The following is a 6,195-nucleotide window of genomic DNA, read 5'->3' as shown; positions in this document are numbered from 1 at the left end:
ATAAACCTTTGGCCGCTGTGCCAGATACTGCAGAATGACACACACTAAATACTACTCTAATCTCTTCCTAGTATACTTTCCAGGTTACTGGAAGGCTGAATATGACATTTCTCAGACTCAGGTGAAGCTAAGGTTTCACATGTGACCTGGTCTCCACCAACAAAATGCACCTACATAAGACATGGAAGCCGGATATGAACATTGTAAGGCAGAATCTATAGGGCTGTTTGGCAAATAAAGTGGTTGGTTGAAGTGTATGGTTATTCTGTAGAGTTTTAATGAAGGTTCTAGTATTTAGTCTGTATCCTTATTGGTTCCATGTGGCAGATGGTAGGTGAGTGGAATTTCCACACAGCAGTCCCTTTGTGCAACTGGATGTTTCTCTCAGGTATTATCCAAGCCTGGTTTCTGGGTCCTAGAAGAAATGTTGTTAACTATTTTGTTATAAAACACGCACACACACACACATTCTGCCTAAACTAACAAGAGTAAATTTTGTTTCTGTAACCAGTAGGTACAAGTAATGGTATGCTGCATGGTACAAGTACCACTGATTTAGCAGAAAGATTTGGGCAGTGTGTGATAGGGCTCTGTTTTTAATGTGGTAGCAAACTATTTGGTTAAGCTGCCAACTGCTTACCTTGAAAAGCAGACTCTTTGCTGACTGAGGCCATAATGTTAAGGGAAATAAAAGATAAATTCATAGTGTTTGTAGGTGGTGGTATAGTTTTGCTATTTTCAGTAAAGTCTTTTGAGTTAGGTGAACTCAGAGTAGAATCAAACATTCTGAAAACAGAGGTGGAAGGAAGCAAAGATTTTCTAAGGGAGACATTCTCTGCCGATACTTGCTAACAACTGATGAAGAGTCCAGTGATATGGGCCTTGCAATGTTGAAAAAGTCATCTACTCTGTACTTGAAATTGAAGAAGTTTTAAGCTGTGGCCATGTAACTGCAGGCTTAGCAGGAGGTAAGACTTGTGCTTTGTCATAAAGCAGCAGTGATATTGTTAGCAAGAGGTGATAAATTGTATTGCCTCCCCACCTAAACCTATTATTTCAGATGATCTCAAGGTAGACACCATTAATTTAAGGGCCAGAGGGATGGGCAGAGTACAGAGCCCAGTAAATAAAAACTGAGAATCTGCAGCCTTGAAAACCATGTCTGGGCAAGACTTTTGGCTATGGTAACCTGTACAAGGAATGGAATGGAAACAAATCAAGCCTGCTAAGTGTCTGAAGAAATTAACATCCCAAAGAAATCCCCAACTTGGTTTGCAATAATCTCATTGTTAAAACTTTAAATTAACCCCTGTGCTGAAATATTTCAAAATCCAAGAGGTCTCCAAGAAGGACAGCCTCCCCCGTGTCTGTCTCAGATACATTTGTTGAGGAAAACTGTCAAATGTGAAACTTCAAAGGCAGATCCAGGAACAGCAGAGGGCAAGGCACGAGGGAGAACATTCAGGAGAAAGAATCAGAGGCTACCAGGTTGGTCAATCAAGGGACTTCCTGTATTGCCAAGGAAAGGAGTCCTGGCTATTCCTGCTTAGTAGGTTTTGATAATTACTATGGAACGGTGACCAATGTGTGTTCCTCATTCTTCCTTTTCCAAATGGACAGATTTATTGCAATGATCTTGTTCCTTCTTCATGGTTGAAAATGTAAATGTGCTGTGGCTGAAAGCACGCCTGTTTACCAGCCTTCAAGGGGCCTCATCGGGGCGTCCTGGGAGTTCTGCATATCAGCCAGAATTCTTAAGCAATAGATTTGATGCAGTAACCGAAGACGCTTAAGTCTTGTTCCCTTGAGGGAGGCAGTGAGCCTGTTCAGTGTATGGAAACAAGGACATGCAAGTTGGTTTAGGAAACCAAAGAGGCAGACCACAGGCAAAAATGTCAATTGCCTGCTGTGGTGGTTTTAAAATCTGTTCACAAATTATTTGCTACTCCTCCCTTCAAGATGACTTCCCATTTTGAGTGTGGAATGAACTTAGGGACTCACTTCTAATTAATAGAATAAAATGGAAGTAACCATGTGTGAATTAGGAGACCAGATCAGAAAGGACACTGTGGCTTCGCTCTCACCCTTTCTTGGATGGCTTGCTCTAGTGGAAGTTAGCTGCCACATCATGAGGATACTCAAGCAGCCTGAGGAGAGGCCCATGTGGCAGGGATCTGAGGCCTCCTGTCAACAACCATGTGAGGGTGCCTTCTTGCAATTCGATCCTCCAGACCTAGGCAAGCCTCGCATGACCACAGGCCCTGCCAACACCCTGACTGCAGCCACATGAGAGACCTTGTGTCAGAACCATCCAGCTAGGCTGTTCCTGCATTCTTTGCCCCCAGAAACTATGAGATAATAAGTGTTTCTTGTTTTAAGCCACTAAATTTTGAAGCGATTTGCTATGCATCAATAGGGAATAACAATTGAGTGTTCCAATGACTCTACATGCTTACCAACACTTGTTTTCATCTTTTTTTTTTCTATTATAGCCATTTGCCTTGAGTGTGAAGTAGCATCACACTGTGGTTTTGATTTGCACTTCCCTAATGGCTAATCCTATGGAGTAACTTTTCATGTGCTTGATGTACATCTTCTTCGGAGAAATGTCTATTCAGATACTTTGCTCATTTTAAAAACTGGGTATTTGCCTTTTTATTATTGAGTTATAAGAGTTTTTTATATAGTCTAGATATGGGTCCCTTACCTGATATATGATTTGCAAATATTTTCTCCTATTCTATGGGTTATCTTTTCATTTTCTTGATGGTATCCATTGAAACACACAAGATTTTAAGTTTGACTTCAGTCCAATTTATCTATTTTTTGTTACTCATGCTTTCAGTGTCATTGCTAAGAAGGTTTTGCCTAACAGAGGTCACAAGGATTTACTGCAATATATTCTTCTAAGAGTTTAATAGTTTAGTTCTTACATTTAGGTCTACATTTCATTTTGAGTAAATTTTTGTATATGATGTGAAGAAGGAGTCCAATTTCATTCTTCTGCATGTAGATATCCTAGCACCATGTGTTGAAAAGATGATTCTTTCCACCGTTGAATTGCATGAAATCGTGTGTGTGTGTGTGTGTGTGTGTTCAAATTCTTTGTGAAAAGAAAAATTACACGAGATTTTCATGTTTCTTAAACTAATCTAAAACAGATAGGTCAGTGTCTATGTCTTCTTTTGAGAGCCAAACAATTATACAAATAGTAAGCATACATCATGCTTTCTTTGTATCTTTCTTCCCTTTAGAACCCTGAATTATTTGGAAAAACAGATGTGTACTTCACTTTTCTTTAGTTGAAGTCTATCTAAATATATCTCTAAAAATAATAGGATCATGTTTTTACTGAATTGATTCATAACATGGTCCTATGTTTGTGAAATCCCTTAAATGAAACTTTCGTATGCATTTACGACAGGACTGCCTAATGAGAGCTGCATACGCCATTTCTACATAAAAGGAAAGGTTTCATGTAATATTTACTCTCAATCATTTAGACATATCAAACTGACACATTATTAAAACTGACAGGTTTTCCTTGCTTCGTTGGGACTTCTTGGCTTTTCTAACCCTTTAAGTATACTAGACATTTTCTTGTTTTGAGACGGAATGAGACGGCATCAACCACATATGCATTTCATTAAAGTATCTGCCTTTTCCTTGCACAGGTTTGGCTACTTGTACACAATCATTCTCCGACTTTTTTTTAAAAAGATACAGTTTTCAAGATTCATTTTAGTGTAGAAAATGAGTGCCCTGGATTTGCCAGTCTTCGGCACTCAAATCCCAATGAAACCAAAAGGGCTCCAATCTCATTAGGGAAAGCTGCACAGTAACCTGCAGAGAGGGTGTCTCAGCATCTTCCGGTCAGCTCTTTAGACCTTTCTTGGTACTCAGGGAGCTGCAGCAAATCCTTACTGCAGCTTCAGGTAAGTGACTGCCTCAAACAAAGGTCGGGGTGGTTTTTGTCATCTACAAGTAACTGGGTATAAAAGAATTAGAGAGCAAAACCCTGGACTTTTACAGCTAGGAAGATGCTTGGCAGTAACTGCATAGAAGAGATAGCTTCATATTGTAGAGAGAATTTTTTTTAAAGCTTAGTCAACCCCAAATCTATAGCGTTTTATTTCTGCCATAAAGACAGTTTACATTTACAGTCCACCACCACAGTTAATAGAGATAGAAGTAGTTGTAACTACAGCATCATTAATGAAGACACAGTACATAAAATGCAAACTTTGCTGATTCTCTAATTGGCGTAAAAGTCTAAACACAGGAAGGTGGTCTTTATAACCTAGCATAATCCAACACTAATAATTGGCATAAGCTTTTAGAGTTAACAAGATTTAGATTTTCCTCTTAAGAAACTTTTCTTAAACTATATTATTAAATATTTCCTACATTCTCTGGAGCTGCACTACCGGATATGGCAGTTGTTAGCCACATGCGGCTGTTGAGCCCTGGAATAAGACTAGTCCAGATGAAGATGTGCTATAAATGTAAAAGACACACTGGATTTTGAAGACTGTAAAAGATTGTAAAATATCTAATTAATAATTCTGTATGTTGTATAGACATGAAAGGGTAATTTTTGATGTATTGGGTTAAAGTGCATTATTATAATTAATTTTACCTGTTCCTCTGTACTTTTGAATATAACTACCAGAAAATTTAACATTCCTTATGTGGCTCACATTTGTGGTTCACTTTATGTTTTTATTGGTCAGTGCTGCTCCAGAGGCTAAGGGACTGTGGTTAATAAGGTAACTGCAGTGTGGTTCCATTTGTCTGTGATCTATTATATTACACATATTTCCCCCCACTCAGGTGTCATAGTTCACTCCATAGTGTAAATATGGGCTCAATACTTCTCAGTGCATATTTTTGTCTTCTCATACCTCTCTACTGTTAAACAGTCTATGTCCTCTCCTGAGAACCCCTTTTCCCACTTTGCCTACATGGCTAATTCTTTTAACCTTTTAATGGCCAGCGGAAGCATTATTTCCTCTGCAAAATGTTCTCTGAACTCCCTTACATCACAGCCAGGACCCCAAGAGAAAGATACATTCTGTCCTCTGGGGTAAGACAGTATGTTGGCCAATATCTACTGAATGTCTGTTGTTTGCTGGGCACAGGGATAGGTAGCTGGAAGTCCCCAAATGTGAATGAGAGGGATATGGACCCTGTGCCTGTACTGCTTGCATTCTACAGTGGGATACAGACAAGCAAATACCCACTAACAAAACGGTCTTTGAAAATGCTATACAGGAGAGATTTAGAGAACACACCAAAGGCTACAGAACCAAAGGCTAGAGAACACACCCAGACTACATCTTTGTGGCGGAGAGGTATACTGAGACTGAACTAAAGGCATGTGATCCCACAGGAACCCTGGATATAAAACAATAATTAGGTGTTTAAGTATATAAACCCAACAGCATTGTTTTCACATCACAAATGATTCAAATGAGACTTGACTTCAAAGTACAAATTACCAAATAGGCATTCTTATATTACATATAATGCCCTAGTATCCTTGCAATGACTCTGTTAGCCAGGAAATTTAGGTATTGATTTACTTAAAAAAACAAAGAACAACAACAAACAAGTCTCCACATAATTAGCATGATTAAGTGAAAACGAATTCCACAAGAGGTGTGCAATTTACTTAACACTCATGCCACTATCAAAAGAGTTCAGGATTTCAGTGATTGGATTTTTGTGGGGTTGAGAAAACAGAATAAGAAGAAGTGAGCAGCTTTGGGAAGTCACCTAACATATAGTAGTGGACTTTTTAACAACAATGTTGGAGGGCTGGAATATTCTCGGCTTGTTGGGCAATCTCTGTGGTCCAAAACCTGGTTAAGAAGTAAGAGGAATGTATTTAAAAGATAGACTTGAGTAGTCCAAATATCTTCCCCAAAGTCGATGCACTAAGGTGTGTGTGCGCCCTACTCCTTGGTGAGCCCATTAGTCCCTTACCCAGAACCTATTAAGTTTACTTTAGACAGAATTGTGACAAGTGAGGCTATCTGGATTCCCAGTCCGCACTAGACTGGAAGTTACCAATCAGAAGATGAGGAGAATGTTAGTGGCAGCTATGGTAGTAACAGTAAGGACAACAGATTGTCAGTTAGTGAAGGGGGAGAGAGAGAAATTACAAAAGGCAGAGATAATCACTAAGTCATA

The sequence above is a fragment of the Gorilla gorilla genome, chromosome 22 (assembly GCF_029281585.2).
Source record: "Gorilla gorilla gorilla isolate KB3781 chromosome 22, NHGRI_mGorGor1-v2.1_pri, whole genome shotgun sequence".
Lineage (NCBI taxonomy): Eukaryota > Metazoa > Chordata > Mammalia > Primates > Hominidae > Gorilla > Gorilla gorilla.
The sequence above is the reverse complement of the archived record's forward strand: the minus strand, read 5'-3'. Positions refer to the sequence as shown.